Source organism: Hemitrygon akajei, chromosome 11 (assembly GCF_048418815.1).
Source record: "Hemitrygon akajei chromosome 11, sHemAka1.3, whole genome shotgun sequence".
NCBI lineage: Eukaryota > Metazoa > Chordata > Chondrichthyes > Myliobatiformes > Dasyatidae > Hemitrygon > Hemitrygon akajei.
Window position 1 is genome coordinate 103,379,883 of NC_133134.1, and position 22,117 is coordinate 103,401,999.

The 22,117-nt window shown below is 42.6% G+C and overlaps 1 pseudogene; it reads right to left on the minus strand.

The window, feature by feature from the left end:
- Positions 1-20,989, minus strand: part of LOC140736374 (uncharacterized) — a 95,917-nt pseudogene extending 74,928 nt beyond the window's left edge.
- Positions 20,990-22,117: the final 1,128 nt, after the last annotated feature.

A 22,117-nucleotide genomic window follows, 5' to 3' on the forward strand; every position in this document is an offset into this window, starting at 1 on the left:
TTGGCGAGTGTCCAGAGGAGCTTCAGAATGATTCCAGGAATGAAAGGGTTAACATAAATGATTAGGGCAGAGCTCATCAATCAGCATATTAGTGGAATCTTTTATTGTGCCTATGGGCAGTTAGAAGCAGATAGTTCAAATATTCAACAGCACTTAAAATTTTAATACTTCCTCTATTCAAAATACTGGATGAATTAAAAATTTCAACGTGTTTTCCCTCTGACAAAATTTCAAATGCATTTTATAGTTCCTGCTGTGTATGATTGAGCTTGGTGCATCAGTTGGAAACATTGCAGAGCTCTTCCCAACCCCAGCATAGCACAGCAGACCTTTATCAACTCAGCACCTCCCCATTCCAGGATCAGAGCTTGAGATGAGATTGCAGGTGCTAGCATCTGGAGCAACCGTTAAGCACTATCTGTTTTCCTCCATAGATGCTGCCCAATCCATAAAGTTCTTCCAGTCTGAATGGGAATATAATTGAATGGAGACTTGCCTTTCTGTTACAGAATTCATGAATCAAACTTGAAGACTCTCTTTATCCATACTGTGCATACAATGAGTCTGGACAGCACTACCTCCTTCCCACTTGTGTTATATTTCCAGGAAATGCCAAATAAATTGAAGGAGGCTGCTAAAGTAACTAGTCACTAACACACCCAAAACTGCAGCACCATGTAGTCATCACCAGAGCTCAGTTATTCTTGGATCTCTTCATCCACTCCAGTTCCCAGCAAGGTAAAGGGTGTTGGATTTTGAAAGTTTGGTATTGGCGTTCGTGAGTCTGGCCTCGGTATCTGGCGTGCCTCTGGATCAATGCACCTCTGCTTCAGGCCAAGTTTTGTTAAACACTCACCTGTGCATCTGGATGACCTCTATCCCCAATCAGCAGCAAGTGGTTCTGACCATTGACATTTCTTTCTTTCTTGTATCGACCACCTGGCAATGGGATGGAGCTGTTAAACATGCTCAAGACAAAGAGATTGCAATTATATTTTCTCATGACTGTTTCACATTTTCTGTAAGCATGGCATGCTCACACTGGATGCTACGTCTAAACCCACTGCTGAGACACTGCAACAGAAATCCAATGGCCAGGGACACAAGTTGCTAAATGAGCCCTTGACTTGACAAGCTCATCACTCCTCTGAAAGGTTCAGCTGTGGCACTCTCTTGCTTATGAGTTAATGATCTTTGACTTTGTGCTGCACTCCATAGATTTAAGAGGAACATTAAGGATAATGCTCCAGTACAGTGCTGAGGAAGCTTCACACTATGGGAAGGGCGTTACTGAGGGAGCACTGCACTGGCAGATAGATGGCATTGAGGAAAGGCTCTGTCAGTTCCTTTATATGGACTTAAAAGATCTGGGGCTCTACCTCAAGAGGAACAATAGAATTCTCCACAGAGTCCTGCAGCCAGTATTAATCTCTTGACCAAACTAGTAATGTCAGTTCAACAGTTGTCTGTTGCTTGGGTTGTCAGCAAACTAAAAATAAAAGCTTTTTTTACACTTCTAACACTGGTTGAAATGTTCCAGAGGGGGTCAGTGTTGGGACCACTTCTTTTCACGTTCAATGTCAATGATATGGATTAGGGAATTGGAGGCTTTGTGGTCAAATTTGAGTACAATACGAAGATAGTTGGAGGGGCAGGTGGTGTTGAGGAAGCAGAATGTCCTTCAGACATAGACTGATTAGGCATAGAAGTGGCAGATGGAATATAGAGTAAGGAAATATACAGTCATGCACTTTTGTAGAAGGAATTAAGGCGTAAATTCAAAGGGACTTGGAAGTCCTCCTGCAGGATTCCCTAAAGGTTGCCTTGCAGGTTGAGTTGGTGGTAAGGAAGGGAAATGCAATGTTAGCATTCATTTTGATTTGTCAAACTGCACTTTGACTGCAAGCTGTTCTTGGCCCTTTATCTTAGAAAAGATGTTTGTGTTTGGAGAGAGTCCAGAGGAGGTCCATGAGAATGATTCTGAGAATGAAAGGGTTAACATATCAGGAGCGTTTGATGGCTCTGGGGCTGAAAACAAATCTCAGAGTTGTATATGGTGACATATATGTACTTTGATAATAAATTTACTCTGTACTTTGTACTCACTGGATTTAGAAGACTGAGTGGGGGGTGGGGAGGTATCTCATTGAAACCTACTGAATATTGAGAGGCCTAGAAAGGCTGGATGTCTCCCAAAGTGGGGGAGACTGGGGGACTCTAGGACCAGAGGGCATAGCCTTAGAATAGAGCGACATCCATGGTGGTGAATCTATGGAATTTGTTGTAACAAATGGCCGCGGAAGTCAAGTATATTGGGTATATTTAAAGCAAAGGTTGATAAGTTCTTGATTATTCAGGGCATCAAAGGTTACAGGGAGAAGGCAAGAGAATGGATTTAAGAGGGTCAGTAAATCAGCCATGATGAAATGGTGGAGCAGACTCGATGGGCTGAATAGAATAATTGTACTCCTATGTCCCATGTGTTCCCACTGTGATGGTAGCCTGATTGCCTACCTGATGACTGCTCTTCATTTAAAGTTTATACATATTAAAAAACTTCGAAAGATTTTTGAACTATATTTACTCTCTGACCTGTAATGTGGAAGTAGGTAATGTGAGCACTTTGAAAGTGCAATCTTCAGGTTGTGATCTGCATGAGGTTTTTCCTGATTCTGTCAGTCAAAACCTGGCCATTCTGTTCTCCTCAGAGGCCTTTGTGGACAGTCAGGAATGGACATTAAGCCACTCAGTTCCAGAGCTCCAGTTGGTAAGTTTGTCCCGTTTTCTTGTTCTTCAGTCACAGGACCTGCAGTTACCATTTTGGCTGTCATGGTGACAACTGATTTGTGTCTGTTTCTGCAATATAGATGCTGTGAAATATGTTGTAAACATGATAAGAAATGGACCATTTGGCATAAACAAACACATGGTGCAGAATAGTGAGGGAATGTTCATGGGTTTCTGGACTGTTCAGAAATCTGATGGCAGAGGGTAAGAAACTGTTTCTAAAATGTTAAGTGTGCATCTTCAGGCTCCTGTACCTTCTCCATGTTGGTACAAATGAGAAGAGGCAAGTCCTGGGTGGTGAAAGCCCTTCAAGATGGATGTTGTCAGCTTGATGTATCACCTTTTGAAGACTTCCTGAATGATGGGGAGGCAAGTGTCCAAGATGGTCCTTGCTGAATCTAGAACTTCCTGCAGCTTATTCTGATCCCGTACAGTGGCCTCACCATACCAGATGGTGATGTAACCAGTTAGAATGCTCTCCATGGCATATCTGTAGAAATTTTCTAGAGTCCTTGATGACAGACCAGATCTCCTTAAACTCCTAAAGGATTATAGCCGCTGTAGTGTCTTCCTCATGATTGCCAGAGTTTGTGTGTCATTTATCAAATAGGAGAGTGAACCTCAGCCAGTTTACACAATCTTGCAAGCATCGGAAACTCTTGCCTTCAACATTGATTTGTATTTTATTGTCTTGCCATGAGCAGTATCTTTGTTTGACTCATCTTCTCTGCACTGTCTGGTTTAGTTACTATAGCCAATATTACCACATCTCTCTCAACTGTGGATAAAGGGAATGCACTACCAACAAGTGTTACAAGAAGAGAGTGCGGGAGCACTATCACTTGCCCATGTTCTGTTTGTCTTTCTGCACCAGATGCACTCAGATCTGAGAAATTATTGCTATCACAGAGTCAATAAGTTGCACAGCATAGAAATGGGCCTTTTGACCAACTCTGTCTATACTGACCTTTCTTGCCCATCTACACCAATCCCACATGCCCATATTAGGAGCATATCCTTCTATTCCTTGGGCTTTGATCCCTGTAATGTGCCAGCAAGCTGGAAGATGCTGCACACTCCTATTTACACTTTCTTAAAGCATAGTATCCACCTCAAGGTGCTAGGCAAGCAGAGTCAACCCTGCAATGATTTCAGCTTCTGACTCTGAACCCAGCCCTCAGGAATCTGACCCAGCCAGTCCTGAACTGGCATCTGTGCACAGAAAAGAGGTTAGGTAGTATTAACAGTTACAACATTACTGCTGTGTGAAAAATGTATCCTCCCTGTTTTGAGGAGATCATGTCACATACCCCCTGATGTGAATTTTGTCTCATTGACAATCAGGCCACTGTTTGGTGCACAGCAGTGATGAGTGGTGTTGTGGCAACAAGCTTGCATTCAGAAAGACCAAAGAGCTGACTGTGGGCTTCAGAAAGGGTAAGATGAGTGAACACACACTAGTCCTCATAGAGGATCAGAAGTGGAAAGTGTGAGCAATTTCAAATTCCTGGGTGTCAATATATCTGAGGATCTGACCTGGACCCAACATATTGATACAGCTACAAGGCAGGCATGACAATGGCTATATTTTATTTGTTTGAGAAGATTTGGTATATCTCCAAACAAACTGAGAAGTTTCTACAGATGTACTGTGGAGAGTATGCTAACTGGGTGTATCGCTATCTGGTATGGGAGATGGGGGGAGGTGGGCAACTGCACAGGATCAAAGTAAGCTGCAGAAAGTTGTAAAGTTAGTCAACTCCATCATGAGCACCAGTCTCTGTAGTATCCAGGACATCTTCAAGGAGCGATGGCTCAAAAAAAACAGTGTCCACTCTTAAGGACCCTTATCACCGAGGTCATGCCCTGTTCTCATTGATACCATCAGGAAAGAGATACAGAAGACGGAAGACATCCACTCTGTGATTCAGGAACAGCTTCTTCCCCTCTGCTATCCAATTTCTGAATGGACATTGAATCCATGAACACTCCCTCACTACTTTTTATTTCTATTTTTGCACAACTTATTCAATTTAATTATTTATTAATGTACTTTGCACAACTGAGGATATCGAGGAAGAGGTGATTGGCTCACAAATAGAGAAAGATTGAAGACAGTGGGAGAGGGAGGATAGGCAGGTGGTAGAGAAGGGATACGCTCAGACCGATGATTTGAGATGTGTCTACTTTAATGCAAGGAGTATTATGAACAAAGTGGCACTATTGATCAGAGATAGTGTCCTGGCTGCAGAAAAGGAGGAAGTCATGGAGGGATTGTCTACGGAGTCTCTGTGGGTGGAAGTTAGGAACAGAAAGGGGTCAATAACACTACTGGGTATTTTTTATAGACCTCCCAATAGTAACAGGTTCATCAAGGAGCAGATAGGGAGGCAGATTCTGGAAAGGTGTAATAATAACAGGGTTGTTGTGGTGGGAGATTTTAATTTCCCAAATATCAATTGGCATGTCCCTAGACCAAGAGGTTTAGAAGGGGTGGAGATATTAGGTGTGTTCAAGAAGTTTTCTTGACACAATATGTAGATAAGCCTACAAGAGCAGAGGCTGTACTTGATCTGGTATTGGGAAATGCATCTGGTCAGGTGTCAGATCTCTCAGTGGGAGAGCATTTTGGAGATAATGATCACAATTCCATCTCCTTTACCATGGGATTGGAGAGGGATAGGAACAAACAAGTTAGGAAAGCGTTTAATTGGAGTAAGGGGAAATATGAAGCTACAGGCGGGAACTTGGAAGCACAAATTGGGAACAAATGTTCTCAGGGAAATGTATGGAAGAAATGTGGCAAATGTTCAGGGGATATTTGTGTGGAATTCTGTATAGGTATATTGCAATAAGACAGGGAAATGATGGTGGGGTACAGGAACTATGGTGTCCAAAGGCTGTTATAAATCTAGTCAAGAAGAAAAGAAGAGCTTACAAAAGTTTCAAACAACTAGGTAATGATAGAGATCTTGAAGCTTATAATGCTAGCAGGAAGGAGCTTAAGAAAGAAATTAGGAGAGCCAGAAGGGGCCATGAGAAGGCCTTGGCGGAGAGGATTAAGGAAAACCCCAAGGCATTCTACAAGTATGTGAGGAGCAAGAGGATCAGACGTGAGAGAACAGGACCAATCAAGTGTGACAGTGGAAAAGTGTGTATGGATCCGGAGGAGATGGCAGAGGTACTTAATGAGTACCTTGACTCCTGATGAAGGGTTTCGGCCCGAAACGTCATTATTACCTCCTCCCATAGATGCTGTCTGGCCTGCTGTGTTCTGCCAGCACTTTGTGTTTTTTACCTTGCTTCAGTATTCACTAAGGATCTTGGCAATTGTAGGGATGACTTACAGTGGACTGAAAAGCTTGAGCATGTAGATATTAAGAAGGAGGATGTACTGGAGCTTTTCAAGTTGGATAAATCATAGGGACTGGACAAAATGTAACCAAGGCTACTGCGGGAGGCAAGGGAGGAGATTGCTGAGCCTCAAGTGATGATCTTTGCATCATCAATGGGGACAGGAGAGGTTCCAGAGGGATAGCCCAGGAAATTATAGATCAGTGAGTCTTATTTCAGTAGTTGGTAAGTTAATGGAGAAGATCCTGAGAGGCAGGATTTATGAACATTTGGAGAGGCATAATATGATTAGGAATAGTCAGCATGGCTTTGTGAAAGGCAAGTCGTGCCTTACGAACCTGACTGAATTTTTTAAGGATGTGATTAAACACATTGATGAAGGAAGAGCAGTAGATGTAGTGTAAATGGATTTCAACAAGGCATTTGACAAGGTACCCTATGCAAGGCTTATTAAAAAAGTAAACACAAAGTACGCTGCAGATGCTGTGGTCAAACATTCTTTACAGTCCTTCCAGGTGAGGCAACACTTCACTTGTGAGTCTGTTGGGGTAATCTATTGCATCCGGTGCTCCCTGTGTGGCCTCCTCTACATCTGCGAGACCCGACGCAGATTGGGGGACTGCTTCGTCGAGCACCTCTGCTCCGTCCGCCACAACAGACAGGATCTCCCAGTTGCCACCCACTTCAACTCTGTTTCACATTCCCATTCTGATATGTTCATACATGGCCTCCTCTACTGCCATGATGAGGCCAAACTCGGGTTGGAGGAGCAACACCTCATATACCATCTGGGTAGTTTGCAGCCCCCTGGCATGAACATTGAATTCTCCAACTTCCGGTAATTCCCTTCCTCTCTCTTCCACCATTCCACTTTCACTCTGCCTCTTCTTCTAGCTGCCTATCACTTCTCTCATGATTCTGCCTTCTTCTACTACCCATAGTGCTTTCCCTTTACATTCCTTCTTCACCTCTCCTGCCTATGCACTCCCCCACCCTTTGATCTTTCCTCTGATTGGTTTTCCACCCTCCCTCCACCTTCTTTATGGGGCCCCTGGCCCCTCCTTCTTCAGTCCTGACGAAGGGTCTCGGCCCGAAACGTTGACTGCTCATTTCAACGGATGCTGCCCAACCTGCTGAGTTCATCCAGCTTTTGTACGTGTTTATTAAAAAAGTAAGGAGGCATGGGATCCAAGGGGACATTGCTTTGTGGATCCAAAACTGGCTTGCCCACAGAAGGCAAAGAGTGGTTGTAGATAGGTCATATTCTGCCTGGAAGTGGGTGAGCAGTGTTGTGCCTCAGGGATCTGTTCTGGGACCCCTACTCTTTGTGATTTTTATAAATGACCTGGGTGAGAAAGTGGAAGGATGGGTTAGTAAATTTGCTGATGACACAAAGGTTAGAGGTGTTGTGGATAGTGTGGAGGGCTGTCAGAGGTTACAGCAGGCCATTGATAGGATGCAAAACCGGGCTGAGAAGTGGGTGCATTGGCCTTCATCAATCATGGGATTGAGTTTAAGAGCTGAGAGGTAATGTTGCAGCTATATAGGACCCTGGTCAGACCCCACTTGGAGTACCGTGCTCAGTTCTGGTTGCCTCATTACAGGAAGGATGTGGAAGCTATAGAAAGGTTGTAGAGGAGATTTACAAGGATGTTGCCTGGATTGAGGAGCATGCTTTATGAGAATTGGTGTCAGTACCTCCAGTTGAAATCTATCTTTTTGTGTTTTTCTATCTAGTTGTCAGTCTGTGGTTTTGTATTGCCAAGTGCTCCTGTCCCCGCTCCTGCTCTACTCCAGCCCCTGTATTACTGAGTACTTCATCTCTCATCTGCTTCTCATTATTACCTGTATTGCTGCCACCTGTATCTCATTGTTCTTCACCTATCATCTGCCTCTCTCTTTATTGCTCAGTGTATTTCAGTCCTGTGTTTTCACCTGTTTGCTGCTAGATTATGCTAGTGAATTTTCCTGAGCCTTTCCAGCATTCATACCTGTGCTCTGCCTGTCTCCTGATTTTGGTTTTTGGATTTCTCTGGATGTTTTGATCTCTGCCTGAGCTTTGATGCTGGCTTTGTTTGCACCTTGGGATTTGTTAATCAATATAATATCACTGTGGGCACAGTACTGGGTCTGTGATTGGATCCCTGCTGTAGTGCCCTGACAGTAGGTTGAGTGAACTTGATTTTTTCTCCTTGGAGTGATGGAGGATGAGAGGTGACCTGATAGAGGGATATAGGATGATGATAGGCATTGATCATGTGGATAGTCAGAGGCTTTTTCCCAGGGCTGAAAAGGTCACAATTCTAAGGTGCCTGGAAATAGGTACAGAGTAGATATCGGGTAAGTTTTTAATGCAGAAGGTGCTGAGTGTGTGAAATGGTCTGCCAGTGCCAGTTTTGGAGGTGGATACGATAAGGTCTTTTAAGAGACTCCTGGACAGGTACATGGAGTTCAGAAAAATATAGGCTATGGGCAACATTAGGTAATTTCTAAGGTAAGGACATGTTTGGCACAGCTTTGTGAGTCGAAAGGCCTGTATTGTGCTGTAGGTTTTCTGTTACTTACTGTAACTTGTAGGTTTTTCTCTACAACTATGTATTACACTGTACTGCTGCTGCAGAGTCAACCAAATTCACATTTGCTGAGGATATTAAACCTGATTCTTAGTGCAACATAGAAAGCCAGCCTGAGCCAGCCTTATTTTCCAAAGTGTGGCTGCCTCAGCTATAAACCTTCTGATGGTTTGAAGCCATGTGTCTGGTCCACACTAACAATGCCAGTCATAACCTACCAGGTGATGGAAATCACTCTGAAGGTTTGCAGTGGGGAAAGAAGGTGGAAAAAGCAGTCTTGAGTGTGGTGGGGTAAGCAGTAAGGATAAATGGAAAGTAATGTTATTGCTGTTACGTACCCCATAACTGGGTCACTTACCAGCAAAGATGGAGAGGTCCGTTGAAGTCTGATGGTACTATTTTTAACAGTATTGATAAAAATACACAAAAATAACATCGATGCAAACATAGAGATAATATACGTTGTCAATACTAAATCTAAAAGTGTGGGTATAATAATAATCAATAAGAAATAACTCTATCGTTGTCTAGGGGATAATGTATTGTCCGATGGAAATATAAAAGTCACTCAAGTTCATTCAAGCTGCAGCTTTTGGTTGGAGAGAGAGACGGATTAAAACTTGCCCATTCCTTTTATGATGTCAATCCTTCGAGAGTCGTTGGGGCTGATTTCTCCTTTGTTGTTAGCTAAAACCGTTCTTCTGTGGCAAGGCCCACCAATTCTGAGGCAAATGGAAAAGGACGCACGTGGCTTTCCACCGACTTTCGCTATTACGCTGTTACAAGATTTCTAGCATTTCTTCTGGTGCGTCTGAGGGGCTGTTCCCACAGACCCTCTTTTATCCCCACTCACGGGGTCTCATATGTCAATCAGGGTGGAATGATGCCATCCCCCAACCAGCCCACGTTGCCTGAGGGCTTCCACGAAGCACAGTACTCAATACACAATTCAGTCTCCAGGAGACAATGGCCGTTTCCCGTAGCTTTGTATCGTCGAGGGGCCAAGACATTCCAAATGTCTCTCTCTCATTTCCTGGGTCTCCTGACCTGAATTAATAGTGATTTTGTGATTCTCAAAAAGGAGGGGGCTGCTTTGGGACCCTTCGACCCCTCAGAGTTGGGCACAGGCGTAACATTGCAAACAAGAGAAAATCTGCAAATGCTGGAAATCAAAGCACAAAATGCTGGAGGAACTCAGTAGGCCAGGCAGCATCCATGGAAAAGAGAAAACAGTCAATGTTTCAGGTTGAGACCCTTCATCAGGATTGTAAAAGAGATCAGATCCCACAGAACTTAGTTATTTATTGCTGTAAGCATTCAGATTCACAAAGCCGTTCTGACTCACTTATCAGATGAATCTTCTCCAAATGCTTGTAAATCTTGCCCCTTTGAATCCTCTCCATTAGATTGCCACCAATGAACATAAGACTCACTGGTCTATAATTTTAGTTGAGGAGAAACTTCACCCAAATTCTGAGTATTTTCCTGGCAAACAGCAGAGCTTTGAGGAAGAGCTGAGTGAGGAAAATGGAGCTGATACAATGACATTTAACTCTTAAGATCGGGACATGGATATAAGAAAAATGGAGGTTATGGGCTGTGTTGGAGGAAAAGGTTAGATTGATCATGGAGTAGGTTTATATAGGTCTGCTTAACATCATGTCAATGTTTGTGCTCAATTCTTTATTGGATTTATTGTTGATTGCCCAATATTTATGGCTTTCATTTTTGGTCTTTTCCACAGACAGAAACGTTTATGTGCCCAACCTTCTAGTAGAGTACCCCATAGCCTTCTTTCCAAGAGAAGGAGAAACACAATCTGCACTTGCATCCCTGATAGGTATAACCCCTTGGCCCTGGGATAATACTTATGAATGGAACTGCTTCCAACTAGAAGTTCTCTAATGTCTTAGTTTCTTTGCAGGGATTAGTTGGCAGCCTCCAGAGTGGAAAGTCTGCCCTTGTCCATTGCCGTCTGAATGGCACTTACACGCAGGAGGGGTTTCTAGAATGTCAGTGTCTTAAGTCTTCAGAGCTCTTCAACATTCTACTTCTTCTAGATGTTACTCTCAATATGGTCTAATAGTGGTTGTGACAGGAAAAAGCTGTTGCCTTGAACTGTTTAAATTTCTATATTTTCAAATGAGATTACATTGTTCAGTATCATATAGGTCAAAATTTGTAGAAGAAATGCACAACATTTGAGCAGGGATATGAGTATAATATTGGTCTAAATCTTCCACTGCTATCCTTTGGAGCAGGTCCCCTGATACATCTCCCACTGATTAGAATCTAGTTAATTCTATTCTTTAGTCAGAGGATAGTCTACATTGGTACCAATTACATGGGCCCGAAGGGTGATGGTGTCCTGCAAAGTGAATTCATGGAGTTAGGTGCTAAGTTATAAGACAGCACCTCCAGGTTTGGGATCTCTGGATTTTTACCTGTGCCAAATGCTAGTGAGGCCAGAAATAAGAAGATAATACAGTTTAACACATGGCTAAGGAGAGGGTGCAAGAGGGAGGGCTTCAGATGTGTGGATCATTGGGCTCTCTTCTGGGGATGGTGGGACCTGAATAGAAAGGATGGTTTGCACCTAAACTGAAGGGGGACTAATATCCTTGAGGGAAGGTTTGCTAATGCTGCATGGTGGGATTGGGTGGGAGGGGGTTGGCTGGTGTGGTTTTAAATGGAGTTGCAGGGGGATGGTGTTATGAGGAAGCAGGTGCATGTGTTTGGTAAGTGAAGCAGAAGACACTGATTATGAATTTATTTATTTACATCAAAGATACACTATTACAAAACTAAAATGCAACAAACAGATAGTGTGGGCCCTCACATCTGCAGGATACTTTCCCAATGGTTCTTCAGCACTGGCTGTGACCTCAGTGTAAGTGTGAGTGCCTGGAGACAAAGGGAAGCCTGAGGCACCTGAAAGTGGACACAAGTGCTGTGGCACACATGGCAACCAATGTGAAAGAGCTGAGGCATCCTTCAAACAGGCCAATTGACAAGCCTTCTCTGTCATGTCGGTTTCGACCAACCCCCACCCCCCAGCATGGCAGTCCAATTTGCTTGTGTTTAGCCTTTATCCTGTACATCTCTACTGAAAGAGACTGAGGGGTGACCTAACATCACTGTGTATTGAAGTTTTGCCTCATTGGCCTCCTCATTGCCTTGGAAGGTTACATTCAGTTGGAAGTGCCATACTCCCCCGGTAATTGTTCATGCATTAGCTGAGGAATGGAATGAACGTTCCCCCAATGATCTGAGAGCTTGTGAGGGTCAGCCACTCAGGCAGAAGCCTGCAGAACTATACCCAAGCTGAGTAAGAAATCTATTTCCCCATGAGGAGAGAATTTACACATGCTCTCTCAACAAGTATGCACACTATGTAGCTAGTTCCAGGGCACTCAAACACACTTTGGCAGAGTCTGGCCGTCGGGATTTAACCAGCTGTGTCACTTTCTCATTGCTGGTCCAATGGGAAGGACTCTATATTATGCTGTTGGTTCATCTTTGAATAATTACCTAGTTGTTTGTCACACCTGTGCTGGGACTCTTGAAACTAACTTTTATTGTCCTTTTTTTGCCTGTTCAATAAAAATCAAGTTCATTGCCACATGTGAAAGTGCACGTATGCAGACATCCAAAGAAAAACTTACTTGCAGCAGCATCAGAGGCACATAGCATCAGACATGCAGCATTCACAAGAACTGCATAAATTAAACATACATAAATTATACTCAATTATCCAATGAAGAACATAATTAGAACAGAACAAAGTCTATTGCAGTACAAGGTGGTTGAAGTGTTGCCATTCTACTGTAGTGATTAGGGTTGTGCAGGTTTGTTTCAGAACCGAATGGTTGAAGGAAAGTACAGTCGACCTTCACTAATCCAACTACCTGTAATCTGGTTCCTTCGATAATCTGGCACTGATTTGAAATTTTCCGTGCAACTGTAACTTCAGATTTCCCAGGCCACCATACCAATCTGCTGCGCATTGTTTTGGTTGCGCTAGATTTGTTCACATGCCAGTGTGCTCTTGTAAGCACAGACAGGCGGTTCCTGCTTGTTTTCCTGCATTTATTAATATCATGGGCTCTTTTTTTAGCCCTAATTATGGGCCCAGTGAGTAAAGGAAATGCACCTCGTGCTATGAAGCAAAAATACCATGCATTATCCATTAAAGATAAGGTTGAACTCTTGGAAAAACTGGACAGAGGTGTATCAGTGAAAAGCCTGTGCGAGTGTTACAACATTGGCTCTTCCACAGTGTATGATATAAAGAAACAGAAAGAAAAACTGCTACAGTTGCTTGCTGATAGTGGCTCAAAGAAACAGATGTGCGTAAGAAAAACGATGAAAGACGGAAGAAGTTCAGAACTAGATAAAGTGCTGATAATGTGGTTTAATCTTCGTGTAAGTGAAGGTGTTGAACTATCTGGACATATGGTGAAGGAACAAGCAAAAGTGTTTCATGAAGAACTAGGATAGATTATGAGTGTGACTATAGTGAAGGCTGGCTTAATCGGTTCAAGCAGCGTCATGGCTTACAGTTTCGTGCAGTGTGTGGTGAAAAACATTCAGCAGACAAGGAAACAGCAGCAGAGTTTGTTGACGAGTTCGCTGAGTTAGACTCTGATGAAAAATTAAGCCCCGTACAGGTGTACAATGCTGATAAGACTACTTTGTATTGGAAACGTACACCGAGAAGAACACTAACAACAGCAGATGCAGAATCGGAGAGAAACCAAAATATATGAAACAGCTTACCTTGGAAGATATGTTCAAAGAAATTGCTAGAAAAAGTGCAACCGGGGAGCTAACACTTCAAAATCCAGTGCCATCAACTTCTGCTCACCCAAATGTGCTTCCACCAACATCAAGAGTTTTTGAAGAAACTGTTGTCAGTTTCAGCACCTGTTCCTGATGCTTCACTCATTCTTCAAGATGAACATGTTGATGATTCTGACAACCCCACACTTGCAAACATGTAACTTTGCCTGAAGGTATATTAAATGTTTCACTTTAGAAGCGGAAGTGCTCAACTTTTCTGTATATATATTCCTGTACATTTACCTGTACCCCTTTATTTTATCTGTGCCTGTACAGTATATTACTTAATTAAAATTTCACTTGCTACTCATTTAATATTTCTGTTTCATTATTATTTAACTTGTACTGATTTACATGATATTTTAAAGGTACTATGAGGCGGTTAGCTATTGCTTAATGTGATCCTTCAGTAATTTGGCATTTTCACGAATCTGGCACTGATCAGGTCCCAATGGTGCCAGATTAGTGAAGGTCAACCTGTAGCTGTTTGTAATCTGATGGTGTGGGACTTCAAGCTGTTATTCTCCTGCCCAGTGGTAGCCATGAGAAGATGGCATGGCCCAGATGGCTACAGTGTTCGGAGACATTCTGAACTTGCTTATCGATCAAGGAAAGTAAAGATCTTGCATTTCATATACACAATAAGTACCCCATATCAAATACCCTGCTATGCACTTCTTTTTTTTTCTCTTAACCAGGGCCTCAATAGCTCTTGAAAACCAAAGTTCTTTCTACTTGTTATCTTTACTCTTTATTCTGACAGGCACATAAAAGCTTGTACATTCAAAATTTCACTTTTGAAGGTCACCTACTTACCAAGTACACCTGTCAGAAACATCCTGTCCCAATACACTCTTGACAGATCATTTCTGATAGCATCAAAATTGGCCTTTTTCTGGTTTAGAATCCCAACCCACAGACCATACCCATCCTTTTGTATATTTACTTTGAAACTAATGGTATTGTGGTCACTGGATGCAAAGTGTTACCCTTCACAAACTTCTGTCACCTGCCGTGTTTCATTCCCCAATAGCAGATCAAGTATCACACACTCTCATTGGGACTTTCAGATACTGATGAAGGAAACTTTCCTAACTCTATCCCATCTCATCCTTTTACAGCATGGGAGTCCCTGTCAATATGTGGAAAATTAAAATTACCTACTATAACAATCTGATGTTTCTTGCAACACTCTGCGATGTCTCTTCAAATTTGTTCCTCGAAATCACTCGGACTGTTAGGTGGTCTGTACTCTAGCCCCATTAGTGTGGTCATACCTTCTTATTTGTTAGTTCCACCCATAATACCTCACTAGACAAGTTCACCACTCTGTCCTGACTGAACACTGCTGTGACATTTCCTGAATAGTAATGCCACACCTTCTCCTTTAATCCACCACCACCTCTGTCATGTCTAAAACAAAGGAACCCCAGAATATTGAGCTACCAATCCCACCACTCCTAACTAATGGTTACAACATCATAATTCCAGGTGTTGATCCATGCCCTGAGCTCATCTGCCTTTTATATGATACTTCTTGCATTGAAATGCACATAGCTCTGGACACTAGTCACAATGTCTCACAACATCTGTCTCCACAAACTCTCCGCTATTTGTTCTGGCACTTTGGTTCCCATCCCCCTGCAACCCCATTTTAAACCCCACCATGTAGCATTAACAAACCTTCTCAGTAGGATATTAGTCCCCTTTCAGGTGCAAACCATCTCTTCCATACAGGTCCCATATTCCCTGGAGAGACCACAATGATCCAAAAATCTGAAGCCCTCACTCCTACACAAACTCCTTAGCTATGTGTTAACCTGTATAATCATCCTATTTCTGGCTCCATTATCATGCGACATAAGTAGCATTCCTGAGATCATAATCCTGGAGGTCCTGCCCTTTAACTTAGTAGCTAACTCCTGGCAAACCCTTGGCAGAACCTTGTCACCCTTCCTACCCATGTCTTTGGTACCTACATGGACCACAACCTCTTGCTGTTTACCTTCCTACTTAAGAATGCTGAGGACTTGATTCCCAGGAGGCAGCATACCATCCTGGAACCTCGATCTCACCCATTGAACCTCCTTTCTGTCCTCCAACCTAAAGAATCCCCTATAACCACCACTTATCTTTTCTCTTCTCTTCCCTTCTGAATCCCAGAGCCAGACTCAGTGCCAGAGACCTGAGTGCTGTGACTTTCCTCTGCTAGGTCATTCCTCCCCCAACAGTACCTAGAGTGATCTACCTGTTGTCGAGGGAGATGGCCACAGGGGCACTCTGTACTGGCTCTTTAACTCCTTTCCCCTTCCTGACTGTCAACTAGTTTTCTGTGTCATGCTCCCTGGGTGTAACTGCTTCTCTATATGTCCTATCTATCACATCCTAATCCTCCTGAATAATCCATAGTTTATCCAGTTCCAGTTCCAACTCCTTAACACGGACTGTTAGATGCTGCAGCTGGATGCATTTCTCGCAGTTGTAGTTGTCAGGGATACCAGAGGTCTCCCTGCCTTCTCACATCCCACAAGAGGAGAATTCCACTAACCTGCCTGGCATTTCTGCTGTTTTCATTGAGCAGGTGTAAAGAAGTGGAAAGAAACTCCTTTACAGCTACTTTTTGCCTTCTCTGACTAAAGTCTCTCTTAGTTGAATTCTCGAAGAGCTAAAGCCTCTAAATCTCCACTTTAACTCTGACCACTCCAATGATGGCCACTCCCCTTGTCCCTGTCTTACTTTAATTTGCTCTTGCTAATCAGTCCTGAGCGCTGATTGGTCGCTGGAACCATGCCAGAATCAATTGATTCAAAAATGATCATTACTAATGTCTCCACAATCTATTCAGCTATCTCTTTCAGAACCCTGTGATGTAGGCCACCTGGTCCAGGTGACTTATCTACCTTCAAACCTTTCAGTTTCCCACACACCTTCTCCCTAGTCATTCCATGTTCCTCCAATAATCTTGTAAATCTCTATTAGATCTCCCCTCACCTTCGGTGCTCCAGAGAAAAAAACCTAAATTTATCAGGCCTCTCATGATAGCACATGCCCTCTAAACCAGACAGCATCCTGGTAAACCTCTTCTGCACCCTCTCTAGAGCCTCAAAATCCTTCCTATATTGGGGTGACCAGAACTGTATGCAATACTCCAGATGCGGCTTAACCAAAGTTTTATAAAGTTGCAACATAACCTCTTGACTTGTGAACTCAATGCCTCAATTCATCAAAGTAAGCATTCCACAAGCCTTCTTAACCATCTTATTGACATGTGTAGCCACTTTCAAGGGACTATGAACTTCGATCCTAAGATCTCTCCGCTCAGCAACAGTGTTAAGCATGTGGCCCTTAACAGTGCACTGTTTCCTTGCAGTTTCCCTACTGAGGTATAATACTCCACACATTTTGTCTAGGTTAAATTCCAGCTGCCATTTCTCAGCCCATACCTGCAGCAAATCGATATTGTTCTGTATTCTTTGCCAGTCTTCTACAGTAGCCACATATCTTAGTATCATTTACAAATTTACAAACCCCCCCATCCATATTTTCATACAGCTCATTTATATACATCACAAACAGCAGAGGTCCCAACACAGATCCCTGTGGAACTCCACTAATTACAGTCCTCAAGCTCAAATAAGTCCCTTCTTCCACTACCCTCTTCTATGTGCAAGCCAGTTCTAAATGCAAACAGTCAATTCACTCTGGACCCAATGCATCTTAATCTTCTGGATTAACCTTCCATGGGGGACTTTGTCAAACTCCTTACTTAAATCCATGTAGACAACATCCACTGCCCTGCCCTCATCACTCTCTCTCGTCACCTTGTTAAAATACTTAATCAAGTTGGTAAGCCATACTGGCTCTCCCTAATTAAGCCATAGTTTTCCAAATGCTCATATATCCTATCACTAAGTATTTTCTCCAGCAATTAGTTCCCAGGACTCTTCCCTTGTTAAACAGAAGTGCAATGTCAGCCACTCGCCAATCCTCCAGAATGTTGCCTGTGGTTAGAGAGGACACAAAGGTAATGGTCAAGGGTTAAACTATCTCATCTCTTGTCAACTTCAATAACATGGGGTAAATCCTATTAGGTCCTGGTGACTTATCCACCTTAATACTCATTAGGAAGCTCAACACTTTCTCTTGCTTGACAACTAAATGCCCTAACATATTTATACATTCAATACTGATCTCTTGGTCATTCAGATCGTTAAGTACCTTACTCACCTTCTCTTCTTCTGCCTTTCAACTCACAAGTGAGCATAGGCCATCAACAACATCTTTCCAGATCGACCTGTTTTGTGCATGTCTCTCCAGCTGTGACCATGTCATTCTCACTCTCCTGGCATCGCTGAACACTTCCCTCCTCCATGTGGACTTGGACCTACCTCGATTTCGCTTGCCCTGAGGATTCCAAGTGAGAACTTGTCTGGTGACACAGTTTGGGAGCTTCCTCGATGTGTGTCCTATCCAGCAACACTTCCTTCTCTTGATCTCTGCCTCAACTGGTGTCTGGTTGGTCCTTTGCCATAATTCTGTATTGTTGATGTAGTCAGTCCACGTTAGCCCCAAAATCTGATGTAGGCATTTGTTGATGAAGGTCTGGATTTTTCTGATTACTTCTGATGTCAGTCTCCAAGTTTCAAAGCAATATAGGTGGACAGATTTGGCATTTGAGTTAAAGATTCTCATTTCGGTGCTTAACCTTAGTTCTTTTGCCGTCCAAACTGGGAGTAGTATAATAAAGGCTCCTCTGGCTTTTCTGGATCCTGGTCTTTACTTCCTCATCAGTACTTCCTTTCTTGTTGACAATGCTTCCCAGATAGACAAATGACTCAATTTCTTCCAGAGGAGCATTTCTTAGGCTAACTGTGTTGTTTCCTCCATTTACTTTTACTAATTTTGTTTTCCCTATATGGATGTGTAGCCCTATTTTCTGCGATGTGGAGTCTAGAAGATCTGTTTTCTCTTGCATCTGAGCATGGCTGTGTGACAGTAGTGCTAAATCATCAGCAAAGTCAAGATTATCCAGCTGTCTGAACAATGTTATTTTTTATTAAGTGCAATTGTGAACAATAGCCAGACCAGAAATGCTGATCAAGTCAACTAGTTCCCAAAGAGAACTCTGATAGGCCAAACAGATGGCTCACTACTGCTCAGCGATAGAACACAAAAAAATCACATGTACAGTTAAGAAACATTAAAAAATAGTAGAAATACTGGAGTCATGATGATCATGATGAAGTCTGCCGGAGAGAGACATTTATACACATGCTGTCCTCCATAACTCAGAAAGATTGATAGATAAGGTTACAGGGTGACAAAACGTGACAGGAGCACTTGTTGTTTGCTTCATAATCCAGTCCACCGCTAGCAGGAAGAGAAAAGGGGACAGTAAGCATCCCTGTCGTACTCCAGTGTTCACCTTGAAAGTATCTGACAACTGACCTACATGGATTACTCTGCACTCCATATCTTCATACATCTTCTTTATCAAGTTAGTTAACTTCTCTGGAATCCCAAAGTGCCTCATTAGTTTCCACAAAGTCTCTCTGTCCAGGCTGTCAAATGCTTTTTCATAATCTACAAAATTAATGTACAGTGATGTGTTCCATTCCAGCAGCTGTTCAGTGATGATCCTAAGAGTTGCAATCTGATCAGTGCAAGACCTGTTTTGTCAAAATTCTGCTCGTTTATCTCTAAGCTTCTCGTCCATTGCATTTTTCAATCTCTCTAAAATGATTCTACTCAGAACTTTTCCTGGCACTGAAAGCAACATTATCCTTCTGTAGTTTTTGCATTCCTGGAGATCTCCTTTCTTAGGGATTTTAACTCGATGTCCTATTCTCCAGTTCTTGGGTACTTCTTCTGCTTCCCAGACCTTTTATATGATGTTGTGCATCATTTCAATAGATATATCTATACCGCTCTTGAGTGCGTCTGGAGGTACACCATCAAGTCCTTCAGCTTTACCGTCCTTTAGGAGCTTGATTGCCATTCTGATCCCTCTTTGGTAGGAGTGCCACAGTCTATCTCTAGGTCGTTCTCTGCTTGTGGGATGACAGGTGGTTCTGGTGGTGATGGTCTGTTTAGAAGCTGTTCAAAGTGTTCAGCCCATCTTTGGTTGAAATTTGCCAGAGAGTTTCTTGGTTGTGTTGAACAGTCCTTTCATGTTCCCTTTTGATGCTTCCTGCTCTGCTTCTTTTTCTTGGTCTTCAGTCTAGTTTCTTTTGTCCATTCTGATGCTTGCTTTCACTTTCCTATTTGCTTCTGTATAGTTTATCTGTGCAACAGTCTTTGATACTCTTGTTTTCCTTTTGTTAAGTGCATCCGTTTTTTGCTTTTCTTAGCTTTATTTTTCTGAATGTTTCAGCAGAAATCCATGGTTTGTGATGGTGGTCTTTCTTACCTAGAACTTCTTCACATGTGGTGGTCCAGACATCTTTGGTTTGTTCCCATATCCCCTCCACACTTGATTCTTCATTTAAGTTCTCCAAGGCTTGAGATCTGTTCTGCAATACTAAGTTGAATTGTCTTTTCCCCTGGTCCTTCAGAAATTGTGTTGCATAGCTTTTTGTTTTGCTTTTTGCAGCATAATTCCTTTTAGGTTTGAGCTGAAGCTTACCAATATTAAGATGATTATCTGATGCCACGTCTGCACCTCTAAGGACTCTGACATCCTGCATGGATCTTCTGAACTTCTTACTGATACAGATACGGTCAATCTGGTTTTCTGCTCGATGATCTGGTGAAATCCATGTTGCCTTGTGGATCCGCTTGTGAAGTAATATGCTGCCACCAATTACCATTTTGTTGAATGCACAAAAGTCTACAAATAGCTCTCCATTTTCATCTTTGCTTCCAAGTTCATGCTGCCCCATTATTTCTTCAAATCTTGTGTTGTCATTTCCAATTCTAGCTTTGAAATCTCCCATGAAGATGGTGATGTCTCTTCTTTTCAGCTTCTCCAGGACTACTTGCAGACTATTGTAGAAATCTTCCTTGTCAATGGTGTCCTTGTCATTTGTAGGGGCATAGGCTAACACAATGTTTTGATTTATTCTCCTATTACTGATGCGGAAGGATGCAGACATGATCCTGGATCCTGATGTTTCCCAAGCCAAAAGTGATCCCTTTGCTTGTTTTGATAACATTAATCCTACTCCCTCAGTGTGTGGTGCCTTCTCTTCCATGTGTCCTGTATAGATGATAGTTTCCCCTGAAGTGAGTTGTACTTGCCCTGAATTTGTCCATCTAGTTTCACAGAGTCCCAAAATATCTAATTTATTGTTCTGAAATTCTTTTGCAACTTGTAGGGTTTTCCCAGCTTCATACATGGTCCTCACTTTCCAGATGCCATTTCTGGAGATCTTCTTGGTTGACAGTAGGTATTTTGGTGAAGGAGCCTTTTGGCTTTCACTTCTCCACGTCATACGGCTCTCCAAAAGAGGCCCTACCTCTCCCAAGACTGGCTGGCTTGGTTTTGATGCTACTGATGTTTCTGTAGCAATAATTATTTTTACAGGATAGGATTGCTAACCCTATGCCCAACCCTCCTTAGTCGCCTTTTGCATGGCAGGGGCAGCGGTTCTATACTTTTGAAGGACCCAGAAACTGTAGGAAGCTCAACACTTTCTCTTCCTTGACAACTAAATGCCCTAACATATTTATACATTCAATACTGATCTCTTGGTCCTTCAGATCCTTAAGTACCTCACCCATCTTCTCTGCATCCAAGTAAATGTTCCCCCCTTTATCCTTCAGTGGTCCTACCCTCTCCCTAGTTATGCTCTTAATCTTGATGTATGTATAGAGCACCTTGGGCTTCACCTTAATCCTACTTGACAAGGATTCATTGCCCCTCCTGGCTTTCTTAGTTCCCTTCTTTCGTTCTTTTCTGGCTTCTTTTTACTCTTCATATGTTTTATTTGATTCTAACTTCTGAAGCTTTACATACTTTTCCTTTTACTTCTTGAATAAATTCATCACCTCTCTGGTCATCCAAGGTTTTCTTATCCACCCATCTCGGTCCTTCATTCTAACAGGAACATACCTTTTCTGTATTCTGTGCAATTGACCTTTAAACCCACTTTCCAGAGAAAAAGTGTTCCCAATGAATACTTCTTGGTTCCTGCCTAATGCCCTCATAATTTGCTCTACTCCTATGTAAAACTCTCCCAAAGGGGCCATGCCTATTTTGAAGTATAGCTATCCTGAAAGTTAAGGGCTTGTGGTCACTGTTCTCTAACAGTTCACCCACTTAAAGGTCAGTCACCTGGCCAGCCTCATTGCCCAACACCAGGTCCAGTAATGCCCCTCCTCTCTTTGGACCATCACATACTGATTTAAGAAGCCTTCTCTTAACAAATTTTGTCCTATCTAAATCCCTTACACTAAGAAGTTCCCAGTTTATATTAGGGAAGATGAAATCCCCCATGACAACAGCCCTATTATTTTTACGCATTTCATTCATCTGATTACATATATGCTCCCCAATGTCCTGGTGGCTATTCGAGGGTCTATAATACACTCCCATCAACGTGTTGGCACCATTCCTATAC